The sequence below is a fragment of the Orycteropus afer genome, unplaced genomic scaffold (genome assembly GCF_000298275.1).
Source record: "Orycteropus afer afer isolate SDZICR_OR568_19922 unplaced genomic scaffold, OryAfe1.0 scaffold00182, whole genome shotgun sequence".
NCBI classification, from domain to species: domain Eukaryota; kingdom Metazoa; phylum Chordata; class Mammalia; order Tubulidentata; family Orycteropodidae; genus Orycteropus; species Orycteropus afer.
The window spans coordinates 3,279,473-3,295,296 of NW_006921769.1; the positions used below are offsets into that span (position 1 = coordinate 3,279,473).

Genomic DNA, 15,824 nt, shown 5'->3' on the forward strand with positions numbered 1-15,824 from the left:
CAGCAGCATTCAGTAGAAGTAAGTACAAGCCCAGGCGGGTAACCAAAATATTGAAGACTGTGAACTTCCTCTACCACAGCACAGTATTCTGGCTCCCCAGTTAGAGAGCTGATTTGGGGCTGAGGAAAGATTCTGGTAAACAAAGCTTTTCTTGAAAATTATATATTTTTCTAACATAGTAAGATAGTATGTCAGTTTTTCATATGCTTAGTTTTATGAAATTCTAGTCAATGTATTACATTAGAGGATATTAAAAGTTCAGCTGTTGTAAATTTTAGAGATATTTTCATTATCACTGTGTTTTCAAAGTTGTGCTTTTTTTGGTCAAATGAATGAAATCTTAGAAAATATTACTAAATTACTGCATTTCTGAAATTGTAATTGAAGTCATTTGTATTTTCCTTAACATGCATTTGCTTCACCTAGTTAGTCTGCTGCTTGTTTAATTCTTTTTTACAGTGTATCCTTTGGCATTTATTTTTTTCACTGAATGACCTCGTGTTTCTCTGATTTAAGCACTGTAGAACATCAGTTGGCTAGAAGTGAGTGTTAACACTTGGTGGCAGAAAAAGACCAGTTTCAACTTAAGCAGGCATTTTAATACAGATGTAGATTCCCCCAAAATATGTGTGGTATTTTAGTGGGTAGATAGGTTATTTTTGAACACACATTGTTTTCTGGGCTGCTAAATCTTTCCTGATTTATGACTCTTTTAAATCACTCAGGTAGACATTAAACTAGCAAAAATATAATTTACTTACTGGCATTTCTTTGCAGCAGTTTCTCATAGATAATGAGAGAACTTCAGAAATGGAAAAAATTGGTTAGCTGTTAGTTTCACTTGGACTGGTTTGTTTTGAGTGTGGAAGTTGATATGCATAAAATAAGGGCTGAAGAGTGGTTATTGGACCATCTGATAATGATGCTGAGGTGAGGGGGCAAGAGAATACAGGGCAGTCATTAGGAGGAGTGGCAATGAGAAGTGGAAAAGATCTAGTGGCTGAAAATTCTGTGCTGGTAATACATTAAGGGGGAAGTCCCAGTCTGAATGGTTTGGTGATTGATTGTATAGGACCATGATTGTAATTAAAATTTTCTGCAGTAGATTGGCCGAATCCTAGCCTTTGCTCCCTTCCCCAGCTAGGAACCCCTGCTGTCATCTTTTCTAACCCTGTACTGTTCTTGTTGTTGTTATGGGCTGTCAAGTAAGACCTGACTCATAGCGACCCCTCCTTGGGTTTTGGAGGCAGTATCACTACAGAAGTAGATTGCCCAAGCTTCCTTCTGAGGAGTGGCTGGTGGGTTTGAACCTCCAGCCTTCTGGTTAGCAGTCAAGTGCCTTAGGCACTACTACTAGAGCTCCTATGCTGTACCATATTTACTCTAAATATCTATCAGGTAGCATAGCTTCTCATGATTTTGGCTAGTTTAATATAATTTGTCTAGCCTGGTATAATTTGGGTGTCCCTCAGTTTTTTGGATCTGAATGGTGATGGGCCTTTATGAACCATTGCTAAATTCAGGAACACAGGGATATGCCTTCTTTAAGGAGTCTCTGTAGTAAATTTGAGGGAGCATGAATTTTCTTGCTTTGGCTCTGTTGGTGATAGGCTGTTTGCTTGCAATGCTTGTTATGCACTGTCAAATTGATTCTGACTCATTGTGCCTCAGTAGGATAGAGGAGAACTGCCTCATAGGTTGTCCAAGACTGTAATCTTTACAGGAGCATGTGGCTATGTATTTCTCCAGCAGAGTGGCTAGTGGGTTTGAACCTTTGAACTTTCAGTTAGGAGCCAAGCACTTAGCCATTGTGCCACCCGGGCGCCTCTTTTTTTTTTTCCTTCCAATTTTTTAATGTGATTTGGGTGAAAGTTTACAGAGCAATTTCATTTTCCATACAGCAGTTAATACACATTTTGTCTCATGACATTGACTGCAATTTCCCACAACATAACAGCTCTCTTCCCACTTCCTCCCCATCCATACCTTTTCCCTGTGTGTCCTTCCCTCCTATGCAGTCTGCCCCCCACCCCCCAGCTGTCTCCCTGTGCATACACTGCCCTTTTGTTCTCCCATGACTAATCTCTTCAAGGAGTGTATGAACCTAATGTAAATGTTCAGCTCATATGCCTGTCTTTTGTTTGGCAGGAAGCCACAGGAATGGGTTCAATTCCAGACCTGAAGGGTAGCTAGAGGCCATAGTTTCAGGGGTTTCACCGGGCTCTATCAGACTGGCAAAATTGGTCCTTTTTTTTTTTTTTTTTTTATGATTTTGAGTTTTGTTCCACAGTGTTCTCATACTCTATCCAGGATCTCCTAGATAGATTCCCCCTCTGAGTGGTTGACAGCAGTAGCCAGGCACCCTCTCATTTTTCTGATCTCACAGTCATATAGGCTGAGGATCACATGGTGTACCAGTCAGGCCTCCTCTTGACTTATGCTTCCTCTTAATGAAACATGGAGCTTGTTCTCGGTGACACTTGACATCCTTTGCTGTTCTGAAATGTCTAAAAGATTAACAGTTGGCTACTTTAGTTTCATATGGACTGCTGAGCCAAGAATACAGTTGGCATTTGACTAAGGGCAGTAGAGGGTCCAGCTAAGCTTGAGCTGCATAGAATCCTTCTTGGATGCCTCAGTTATGGGGCCCCTTCTTTGTTTCACTCTAAAGAGAAAAGCCATTTACAAAGGCTCACAACAAACCTGTTATGTGGCCAACAATGTAACACCACTCTTGCCCCACTTGAGAGGGCTTCAAGAGGAACTGAGAAGAGATTTGCTAAGTAGACACAGATTGAGCTTACTTGACAACAGACTGAATTTGAAATAAAGTTTCTGTATTTCTTTTGTGCTTATTATACAGAGCAGGCAAGTTTGAGAACTTCTTGAGGGCCACAGACCTCTTCTCTCTTTGGTTCACAGGGTCATGGTCAGTATAAGTGAGTAACTGCTTGTGGACTGAAGCTGTATTCTGCTTGATGCCAGCTGTGTCATGGACCAAAAAGCAATACAGCATATTCTCTTGGTGGCTCCAGTGGAGTGGCTTGTGCTGTGAGGAGTTGTATCACTTTCCTTTTGTGGCTATGTTCCTTAACAGTTGTTGCCACTACAGAGCGTCCAGTTCACCTCTGAGTATTAGGATAGGTAAAGGAGGTGTCAACAGCAGCTGTGTCTGTACTTATTACTGAAAGGTGCAGTATTGTAAATACTAGCTAAAATGCTAGGGTAAAGACTTTCTATTTCCTTTTCCCTAAAGCCTGAAGATTGGATAAATCAAAAGTCCTGAAAACAAGTTTATAAATAGAGGGACTGAGAAGATAGTCTGTCTGAAAAACCCCATAGTGAACTGTACTTTATGCTTCAGCATGAAGTAAAATGTAGAGTTGAAAAATGCATGTTCAAATAAACAGCTAATTTAGTTTAAAAAAAATACTCTGTCCATATTTTACCTAATTATTAGAATATTAACGATGTAAGAAAAGTTGTTTTTATAGGTTGAGCTGTCTGTGTGGACTTTTTCTGTGTAAAAGCACCGTCTATGAATTCTTTCTCATCTTCTTCTATGAAATCTTTTCACTGAAGAAACATAATTATCACTTGGTTTATTAATATTAATGTAGTTTATTAAAGGCAGGCATTTCAGAATGCTAGATTCTCAAAGCAATTTTTAAAATATGATAATATGTATAATAACATTTTAAGAATGATCAGTATTCTTAGAATTTTAATATTTCAAAGTAAATAGTAAAGAGCTTGAATATTATGTTTCTCTCCCTCTTTTCCATTTATTTTTGTTTTCCGCTTAACCTGCATCTCAATACAAGCTCTGCCACTTACTAGCTGTGTGTCTTTTGGTAAGTGACCTAAAATAATTTCACTGTGCTTCAATTTCCTTATCTAAAGATAATAATAGTAGCAACCTCATATGGTTATTGTGATTATTAAATGAGTTAATAAAAGTTTCTAGAGTAGTGCCTGTACATTATAAGTGCTGTTAAGTATTTTCTGTTGGTATTATACAAAAGATAGAATGCATCATTTTTTCCAGATCAGTACAAATCAATAACCAAATTACAGCTGTCTTTTCTATTTCCATCACTTCTTACTTTTTCATTTCTACTGTACTGATGGGTGCAGGATGTCAGAGCCTTACCCTGACAGGAAACTGCCACACAGAACCCAGCCTTGTAGACTGATCCAGAATGGCAGGAGGAGATGGTGGGAAGGCTGCCACTCAGTTCTTACCCAGGGGTGTTGGATACTGGATCTCAAATCACCGTGGTGATTCTAGAACCTATGGGCTGGTGCAGTGAAACTCCTCTTCTCTTTCCATCTCTGGTAAGAATAGATTTGGGTGGAACTGAGCCTGAATGGGAAGGGCTTCCGTTACCCTGACTGAAAGGAGCTGAGAGAAGACTGCAGCTGACAAAGAGGTGATCAACTGTTTGTATCAAGAGGAAGATGGAAATGCAATAGTGCAAATAATAACAAAATTCCTGTTTATAAAAGGGAGGTGAAGAGACCATTAAGAACTTTAAATCTTGCCTCAGATAAGCTCCATATTAGTATATAATCTTTTTCTTTTCACTTTGAATCACCAATGCTTGCATATTAATTAGGGGCAGTGATCACTAAATGTGGTCTAATTTTAGTTTTTTAGCCACATTAAAGAAATGTAACCTTTTCCAGTTATGAAAATGAGCTGCAAAACATTACCACCCCTCTTTAACCAGCTGATACCCAAAATAAAGCCAACCATGTTGGTTGGGCTTTTGATTTTGATCAAATTCTTGATTTTGGTTTCAAGTCATTTTCACAGGAAATGTGTATTTCTTTATTGCTGCTTGCACAACAGGAATACGCTATTGAAAAACACAGCGGACCTCAGGAATGCCATGCCCTATCAGTAGGACAATGTCTTTGTCTGATAGGCAGCATGTTTGTGGTTTGATCATGGAAGCTGTGGTTATTATTATAAGAAATAATAATAAATGATCTTTTAGTACAAAAAAATCTTAAACTTCTTAATAAAATTGGCATTCCATCCTTTCTCTAGCCACAATAACTTTACCATTTGTTGTTGTTGTTACGTGCCGTCGAGTCGGACCCAACTCATAGTGACCCTTCCTTGGGTCTCCAAGGCAGTATCACTATGGAAGTAGATTGTAGAAATTAAATAATAAGTGTTTTATCTTTCAGAACCTTGCACGAATAAATTTTCACATACAGATTGTTAACCAGTGTGAATTTTCATAGCTTGTGGCTCTGTACTTCCTGTATTGAAAATAAAATGGAATGCATAGTAATATGTCTTAGCCCTTTTTGTTGTTGTTGTTGTTATTAGGTGCCATCACCTGACTCAGTGATCCCATATACAACAAAATGAAACACTCCCCAGTCCTCTGCCAGCCTCACAGTCCTTGCTGTGCTTGAGCCTGTCGTTGCAGCAACTGTGTCAATCCATCTCGTTAAGGGTCTTCCCCGTTTTTGCTGACTGTCTACATTACCAAGCATGACATCCTTCTTCAGGGACCAGTCCCTTCTGACAACTTGACCAAAGTACGTGAGATGAAGTCTAGCCATTCTCTCTTCTAAGGAGCATTCTGACTGTACTTTTTCCAAGATAGATTTGTTCATTCTTCTGGTGGTCCATGGTATTTTTAGTATTCTTTGCCAACATCATAATTCAAGTACATTTGTTCTTCTGTGGTCTTCCTTATTCATTGTCCAGCTTTCATATGCATGAGGCTATTGAAAGTACCATGGCTTGGGTCAGGCATACCTTAGCCTTCAAAGTAACATCTTTGTGCTTTAACACTTTAAAGAGATCTTTTGCAGCAGATTTGCCCAGTGCAAAATGTCATCTGATTTCTTAACTGCTGCTTCCGTGGACACTGAATATAGAATGAAATCCTTGAAAGCTCAGTCTCTTAAATTATGCGTAACAGTTGTTGTTTGCCATCGAGTCGGACCCGACTCATAGCAACCCCTCCTTGGGTTTCTGAGGCAGTATCACTATGGAAGTGGATTGCCCAATCTTCCTTCCGAGGAGTGGCTGATGGGTTTGAACCACCAGCCTTCTGGTTAGCAGTCAAGTGCCTTAGGCACTATGCTACCAGAGAGTGCTTCCTCAGTACATAATTTTCATGCTTATCAGATTTAGCCATCAAATGATTCTAAAAGTATTCATCAGTGCTCTAAAGGGCATTTTTTTCTTTAGTTGGCCATTTGGGTGCCAAGTTACAGTCAACAATGAAGTTTCTCACAGTTTCATTGTACATTGTATCAAAGGTTATCAAGTGAGTTTGAGCATCACTGATAATTCTCACTGAACTGTGACTAAAACTAAGCAAAAGGGAAGTAAAACTTCAGTCACCTCTAATGATTAATCATAAGTTTTATTAATGGTAACTTATTTAATTAATGTTAACTTTTCTGTTAGATGTTTCTTGCTACTAATTATTGTTTCAAAGTCTGATTTCCTATTTAACTTTCTATGTACTCTTTCAACGTTATGTTGCATAATTGATATTTCAGTTGTTAGGTACAAGTATAAATACGAAGACCTGAAAAATATAACCTGGCCCTGTTAGGTTCAAGGCAGAAATAATTTTTAAATAAAGTACTAGATTGCATGAAGCATATTCTGAATTCTAGGGTTGCAACACCCTTAGCGTGATTTTATTGATTTTACCCTACATAATGTTAGTCTATGTTTGAAATAGTCCCAACTCTCTTAGCCTTTGTGAGTTACATTTTCCTGGCTTTAACCATTTTGTGATTTTATTTGAGCTTACGTAAAATGTTATACTTCCACTGATTTTATTTTAGAGTGCCTGGAAGGCATCGAGCCTGGGACGAAGGGAATCAGAAAATAAATTGAGGTCTAAAATGTGAAAATAATGCCACCACCCAACCATTTTAGCTATAAAATATAACTTTGGAGGATGATATGTCTGGAACTATTTGGCTTTATCCCTGGGCAAATGCTGCCCTTTTGATCTACTGTGGTTGATTGTTCTAATATGTGCATGCTTTCTTGGCATCATCGTCACCTTATAGGCCTGTCTATGGAGTGCCTATAAGGTTGAGTCATGGGGCTTGAGTTCAGTTCCAGGCTTCTTAAAGGGTGTCTAAGGGCTATAGTCTCGGGGATTCCACCAGTCTTCATTAGACTAGTAAGTGTTTTTTTCTTTTTATGATCTTGAATTTTGTTCTGCATTTTTCTCTCACTTTATCCAGGACCTCCTATTGTGATCCCTTTCAGAGGTGTTAGCAGTGCTCTGGTAGCATAGTGCCTAAGGCACTTGCCTGCTAACCAGATGGCTGGCGGTTCAAACCCACCAGCCACTCCTCGGAAGGAAGGTTGGGCAATCCTACTTCCGTAGTGATACTGCCTCGGAAACCCAAGGAGGGGTCGCTATGAGTCGGGGCCGACTCGACGGCAAACAACAACAACAAGCAGTGGTAGCTGGCACCACACAGTTCTTCTGTATGGTGTACAGTTCTTCTTCACCATACAGTCTCAGGGTTGTGGAGGCTGGGGTTCATGGGGTCCATTAGTTCTTTGCATTAATTGTTCCCTGTGTCTTTGATTTTCTTCACTCTTCTTTGTCTGGGTGGGGAGAGACCTATTGTTGCACCTCAGATGGCTTTATAGACCCTAGCGGCGCTTCAGCTAAGTGGCATGTAGAACATTTTCTTTGAAGGCTATTTTATGCCAGTTGAACTTAGCATACCCCAGACTATGGTCTTGTGTTCCTATGTCCAGTGACCCATTCCCTCAAGATCTTTGGTTTTGACTAAGAAGCTTTCATAACTTTGCCCCTATATACTCTACTACATTCATGGATATATTTGTAGCACATGTATAGATACATATGTACGGCTAGTGAGCTCCTCTTTGATCTATCACAGCTTCTGTCTGTCTCGTCTAAAGGGATGTGCCCCAGTTAGGTCCATAAATGTAAATGGATCAATAAAAATGGTCAGTTTACATTTATTCTGTTTTTTTTTTTTTTTTTTTTAATTCCTGTAATTTTACCTCGACTGAAATTTTCAGGAATTAAAGTTCACGAATAATAAAAAAAACTCACTGCCCTCGAGTCGAATTTGACTCATAGTGACCTCTCCTTGGCTTTTCGAGGTGGTATCTCGACAGAAGTAGATTGCCCAATCTTCCTTGTGAGGACCTCTGGTTGCGTAGTGCCTAAGGCATTTGACTGCTAACCAGAAGGCTGGTGGTTCAAACCCATCAGCCAACTCCTCAGAAGGAAGATTGGGCAATCTACTTCCATAGTGGTACTGCCTCGGAATCCCAAGGAGGGGTCACTATGAGTCGCAACATACTCCATAGCAGTGAGTGAGTGAGTGAGTGAGTGAATGATAATAATGCCTATTTATGTATTATGTTGTTGTTGTTGTTGTTGTTGTTGTTGTTATGTGCCGTCGAGTCGGCCCTGACTCATAGTGACCCCTCCTTGGGTTTCTGAGGCAGTATCACTACGGAAGTAGGATTGCCCAACTTGATTTTGGCAGAGTGGAAGTCAGACTGCCTACAGAGCTTTGGGGGCTGTAATCTTCATGATAGAAGATCACCAGGTCTTTGTCCCATGGGGCCTCTGGGTGGATTAGAACTGCCAACCTTTAACAGCTGAGTGCTTAACTGTTGTTCCACAAGGCCTCCTTAGATGTATTATGGTATTTGCTGTATGTCATTGTTTATGCTGTAGGAGCTCTATTGGCATAGTGATTAAGGCACTCACTTGCTAAAAGGTCAGCAGTTAGAACCCACCAGCTGTTTCTGGGAGGAGGAAGTTGAGGCAATTTGCTTCCATCAATATTTATAGCCTTGGAAACTTTTGGGGCAGTTCTGCTCTATCCTATAGGGTCACTGTGAGTTTTATCAATTAACTCATTTAGTCTGGTAGCATAGTGCCTAAGGCACTTGACTGATAACCAGAAGGCTGGCAGTTCAAACCCACCAGCTACTCCTTGGAAGGAAGGTTGGGCAATCTACTTCCATAGTGATACTGCCTCAGAAACCCAAGGAGGGGTCGTTATGAGTTGGGTCCAACTCAATGGCACATAACAACAACAACAGTCCACATAACAACACTTTGAGGTAGGTATACTAGTAAGTTTCTTTTATAAATGAGGAAACTGAGTGACACCATACAGCTGAAAAGTAGCAGAACCAGGATTTGAACCTAAGCATTCCGGCTGCTCTTCACCATTATGCTCTGCTGCCCCCTCAAGGGATCCTACTCACCACATCAAAAGAAATCCACTTGATTCTGGTTCCTGCTGAACTTCAACTGAACAACATTTGATGTTGTTGACTATCCTCTTTCTGAAATTTTCTCTTCCTTTGCATTCTTGATAGATATTTATCAATCACTATTCTGTGCCAGGGAGCTCTGGTAGCATAGTGGCTAAGGCACTTGACTGCTAACCAGACGGCTGGTGGTTCAAACCCACTAGCCACTCCTCGGAAGGAAGGTTGGGCAATCCTACTTCCGTAGTGATACTGCCTCGGAAACCCAAGGAGGGGTTGCTATGAGTTGGGTTTGACTCGACGGCACATAACAACAACAACAACAGCATTCTGTGCCAAGCACTGTTACAGATACTGGGGATATTTCTGTGAATTAAACAGACAAAATTCCTTCCCTTTGTGTAGCTTACATTATTGTGGAGAGAGAGACAGACAGTGACAGACAATGGCAGAGAAACAAAATAAATAATAGTATGCTAGAATATGGGAGCTCTGGTGGCATAGTGCCTAAGGCATTTGACTGCTAACCAGAAGGCTGACGGTTCAAACCCACCAGCCACTCCTCAGAAGGAAGACTGGGCAATCTACTTCCATAGTGATGTTGCCTTGGAAACCCAAGGAAGGGTCACTATGAGTCAGATGACTCGGTGGCAGTGAGGTTTTTCTTTTCTTTTTAGTTTTAGAATATCTATGAGAAGTTATATAAAAAATATGCATAAATATATAAAGAGAGAAGGATAGAGAGGATTTGGGAGTACCTCTTGGGGCAAGAACACAAATTAAACAAGATGGTCAGGTTAGGCCCTATTGAAAAGGTGAGATATGAGCGAAGGAATTGGAGATCAACCATAGGAATATCTCGGGGGAGGATATCGAGGAAGAATATACAGGCTTTGAGGTCAGCATGTGCTTAGCGTGTTCAAGGAATAGCAGGGAGACCAGAAAGTCTCAAGAGTGTTGAGGGAGACAGTAGTAGGAGATGTTGTTGTTGTTATTGTTATTATGTGCTATCATCTCTGACTCATAACAGGATGAAACACTGCCTGGTCCTTTGCCAGGTTTATGATCCCTACTTTATCTGAGCCCATCTCTGCAGCCACTTTGTCAATCCATCTTGTAGGGGGTAAGATATGAAAAATAAAAAGGTGGGCAAAATAGGGCCTTGTGGGTCATAACGAGGACTTTGCTTTTCCTCTGAGAGAAAGGGGGACCCGTTGGAGAGTTTTGAGTAGAGAAATGACCTGATCTGATTTATAGTTTTATAGAGTCACTCTGGCAGTAGAGGAGGCAAGAGTGGGAGAACTGGCCATTGCCATAATCCAGGTGAAAGTGAAAGTGACAGTGTTGTCTTGGACAAAGGTCGTAGCAATGGAATGGTGAGAACTGGGTATATATTTGGAAATTAGAGTCTATACAGTTTGATTGAATGTAGGATATGAGAGAAGGAATGGAATAGTCAAGAATAAAGGGGTGGGGGTGAATGACTCCAAAGCTTTCTGCCCGAATAACAAAAGAGTAGAGTTAATGTTAACTCTGATGGAAAGACTGTGAGTGGAGCTCAGTTTGGACATAAAACAAAAACATATAACCAAAATATTGTTTTAAAAACAATCATATTATGTAAAAAACTAATTCGTAAGTTTAAATTTAATGTTGTATTAGTTAAAATAGTAATATACACCTGTGAGGTGAGATTTACTTATCAGTCCTACCTTGCACAGAAATTTATTATGCTCTTTTAGACAGGACCCAAGGAGGGGTCGCTATGAGTCAGGTCTGACTCAATGGCACTTAACACAAACAACATTTAGACAGGCATGATTTGGTTAGCGTTTAGGCCTCCCATTTTATCTTGCATCATTAGTGAGTCTTCTTTCATGGACCTTTTTGGCTGTCATGCTTAAGTGCTTTTCTTTGTTGTGTTCTATATCTTTTCTTCCTGTTCTTTTCTCTTTATTCTTGGTGGTTCTTTCTTTACTCATGTGATTGCATTCTTCTTTATCTTCTCTTCCAACTTCTTCCTGATGCTCTGTCCTCTGTGGCTTTCTTCTCTTGGTAGGCAGCTCCCATGGCTGTCTGTTGATGAATCCAGTTTTTGCAATTTCTTCCCCATAATAGTACAATCAATCAAGCAGTTACCACTGCTTCTGAAATTTGAATTGAAGGCTACATACTAATACTTGGTTGAGAGCAGTCTTACTCTCAATTTCTGGTGGAAATCTCTGTCATTTCAGAGGAAATGCTGAACTGCCATGGCAGAGTGCTACAAGGGGGAGTCCTTATTTAAAAGGATCGTCCAGAAATTTCTGCCACAGTTATAAATAAAAGGTCTTTGGAGACTGGCAGAGTAGTTTTCAATTTCTCCAAATCAACTTTGTGGTTTTCTTCCTTTCTGATTTTACTATTCTGTTAGTTATTGCTATAAAAAATGGTGTGCTATCATTGTCTAACTTCACAAGGCAGAGGAGAGAGAATCAACATCAAAACATACCTACTTTCTCCAATCTTTTTACCAATTTTTACATCAGCCATCCCTCCTATAGTACTCTCTACTACTCTTCTGGGTTCAGTAATTTAATGCATTGGCCACACAGAACTCACAGACCATACTTACAGTTATGAGGTTAATTACAGAAGTAACAATTTACAATTCAGGATAAAGAAGACTCAGGATACAGTTCTTTGATCAGGACAGCTTCTTCAGCTATGTTTGTACCTGGACTCTTGCCCTTGGCCTGACCTCTACCTCTTTGCATGGGCCCTTATGCTCAGCCTGGGGAAGGTGTTACAAAGCTCTTCAGCTCTTCCAGTAAGTGCCCAGAGGCATGCCATTCTACTAATAAGCGTCGGCCTGAAGGCGCTCAGCTCTCTTGCTCCATGAGTAGGCACACCCACAGTAGCCACCTCGCTCCATGGGCTGGGAAGCCCACTGCAATATCTTGTTCTGGTCTCATGGTTCTTCTGTTGTCACTTCTGACCATCTCCCACCATCTCTTGTGTTACAACTCTCTCTGCCTCCTGAGTCTAGAAGGTTCTCAGTACAGGGACCTTGGGACCGAAGGATGTGTTCCACTCTGGGCTCTTCTTCTTGGTGGTAGTGAGGTCATCAGCTTCTGGGATTGGCTCCCATTACACCTAGCTGAGTGGCAAAACTGACTAGTCCCCTCATTAGGGGTCCATATACTTTACTTGCATAGTCTCACCCCCCACAAGAAGGATGGTAAGACTTTGCCTCTTATACTTCAGTCATGTTATCAGAAGGGACCAGTCCCTGGAGCAGGATATCATGCTTAGAAGGTAGGAGCTCTGATAGCGTAGTGCCTAAGGCATTTGACTGCTAACCAGAAGGCTGGCAGTTCAAACCCACCAGCCAGTCCTCGGAAGGAAAATGGGACAGTCTGCTTCCATAGTGATACTGCCTCGGAAACCCAAGGAGGGTTTGCTATGAGTCGGGTCTGCCTTGACGTCACATAACAACAACAACAACAGAGTAGAAGGTCAGCAAAAAAGAGGAAGATCCTCAACAAGATGGATTAACACAGTGGCTGCAACAGTGGGCTCAAGCACAGCAGTGATTGTGAGGAGGTGCAGGCCGAGCAGTGTTCTGTTCTCTTGTACATGGAATCGCTGGGAATTGGAACTTACTTGATGGCACCTAACAACAACCCCCACAAGGGTTCCAGGCACCTTATTTGCTTTATTAGCTAGCTGTCCAGTCCCCTTGGTGGGCCACCAGCATCTTTCTTGCATAGTCTAAGCCAGTCATTCTGTAAGAGTCACAAAGACTATGGCTAGAAGTGCCATGTTAAGTATTTCATTGCACTTCAATTGCTATTCTCTATCTTTTGCAACCAGAATCTAAACATTATAACAGTTAAAATTCACCAAAATGCCATATAAAAACAACTAGAACCAAACAAAAGTAATGGGTAAATGCAAATGAAAAGTGGAAAAGAATAACACATCACAGAAAGAGCTAATGTACTTAAGTGCAAGTAGTTCTTAAAATTTATAAGAAAAAACTATTTCCCAAATCACAATAAAAAGCTGAAAAAAAATTTCATGAGAAAGACTCTGGCAGAGTGGGAGAAAAACGTGCAGTAGAACTGAAATTCTTAAAAAGTCCAGACTTACTGGGCCAATTGAGACTACACGACTCCCTGAGACTATTGCCCTCAGATCCCCTTTAAACCTCGAACCAAAATTATCCCCTGAGGTCATCTTTTAGTGAAATAACAGATTGGCACATAAAATAAAGATATTATTACCCATGGGTACGGTGCTTCATTAAATAAAACATCTATATGATACCAAGAAGTCAACAGTTCCTCTAAAGCAAAGATGAGAAGCGGCAAGGAAACTAGACCACTGAAAATGAAAGAACCAGGACACCAGTAAAGAGAATGTTGGCACATTATAAACAATGTAACTGAGTCACTGAACAGTTTTGCATAGACATTGTTAAGTAGGACCTAATTTGCTGTGTAAACTTTCACTGAAAACATACAAAATATTTTTTTAAAAATAAAAATGTAGCAGCAAAAATTTAATAAGAGAAAAACAGACATCCCCTGAGAAAACTGGGAAAACATGATAGTCCTCAAAGATTTCTAATGAAAAATATATATTTTTATTAGTAGTATAAGCAATTAAAATAATAAACTCGTTTTTAAATATTAAATTAGCAAAATAAAAGGAGTGATACTATCTGGAGTGATGCGGCAGCAGGAAACACGTTGGCTCATTGCTGGTGGGATTGTGTGTACAGCCATTATGGAGGGCAAGTGGGAAATCTGTGTCCAAGTCTTAGAAATATGTGTATATTTTGCCTCAGAAATTCAATTGTTAGGAATTTATTCTAAGGTCAGAATTAAGAATATACATAAAGATGTGCCAAAAGATTGTTCACCATAGTGTTAAATACAATAAAAATAAGCAACAGCCTAATTGTCCAATGAAATCCCTAGAAAATGCAAACAAATGGTTAATGTACTCGGCTGCTAATCAGAAGGTTAGAGTTTCATATCCATGCCTCAGAGGAAAAGTCTGGCAATCTACTTACAAAAAATCAGCCATTGAAGATCATATGAACTATGGAACCCAGCTATGGTACCTAGTATAAAACTCAGCCACAGAGATTAGCCACGGAACCCAGCCATGAAACTGAGTCATGGACCTTAGCTTTGGAAACCAGTTATGGAACTCAGTCTTGGAGCCCAGCCACAGATCCTAGACACAGAACCCAACCACAGAACTCAGCCACTACTTGCACTAAAGGAAAGCAATCCTGTAGCTCTCCAGGTGGCTCTTTTTTAAATAAAGGTTTCCTAGACTGACCAAAAAAAAAAAAAAAACCAGTCCTGTGGAGCACAGTTCTACTCAGATACAAGATACAAGAGGTCACTATGAGTCAGAATTGACTCCATGGTAACTGATGACTAGTTAGTTGCCCTACAATAAAAAAATTGGATCAATAAATTATATGTTCATACAATGGGGTGCTGTGGAGACATGAAACATAGTTTGCGTATCTGTCCATTATCTATTGACATGATATACTCAGTGAAAAAAAGCTAGCTATCAGTTAGTGCTCGTAATTCAGCTATATTCCTATAAATAAGAAAAAGAGTACTCTGTATTTGTATAGGATAAACAAACTACACAAGAAAATTGTAGTAGTAGCAGTTGGGGATGATTTAATTTTTTAATTTTGATTTATCTATTTGTAAATTTTCTGAAATAAATTTTATCAATAAAAGGGAGAAAAGTATATATTATAATTACACTTTGGTAAACTTCATATAATCTGAAAATAATATATATGCATAGAAAAAACTCCTGAAAGATGTATACTGTAGTTTTCAATGTAGTTTACATATAAATAGCACTACCATGAATGATTTTTATTTTCTTTTCAAGAATATTCATATTTTCTAAGTTTTAACAAATGACAAGTATTGCCAGGGTAATCTAAAAAAAATTATAAAGTGAAAAAAATTTATACATGGCAGCCAGTAAACCTGTAAAGTATCATACCTTCATCTCCCAGCTCTAGTGTTGGGACCGTGAGGCTGGGTTGCAGGGCCATCCATCATATAGCATAGGGGCCTGAGGAGACAGTACTGCCCATGTTTTGGGAAATTAGAGAGGTACCAAGGGTACCAAGGGTATTTCACTGTAATTTTTCAACAGCTGCTTCTGCTATGAAAGTACATGGAGAATAAGGACAACAGGTAGAGAAGAATTAGGGTGATTAACAGACATCCCCATCCCCAATTCGAATAACTGTTAATTCGTTTTCAATGTGATTCTTACATGAGGAGTTTAAAAATTGCATCTAGAGTAGCTACTGGGATCTTAAAAGTTTGCAAGCAGCCATCTAGATGCAACGATGGTTTTCTCCTCATCCAGAGCAAAGAAGAATGAAGAAAACCAAAGATTCATGGAAACAATTAGTCCTGGTGACTGGTACACCATGTGATCTGCAGCCTATACAACTTGAGACCAGAAGAACTAGATGGTGCCTGGCTACCACTGTCAACCACTC

At 39.8% G+C, this 15,824-nt stretch overlaps 1 protein-coding gene across 1 annotated transcript in view; it reads left to right on the forward strand.

Annotated features, from left to right (window-relative positions):
• Positions 1-15,824, forward strand: part of AKAP7 (A-kinase anchoring protein 7) — a 225,485-nt gene that overhangs the window by 107,931 nt on the left and 101,730 nt on the right. The window lies entirely within an intron of this gene.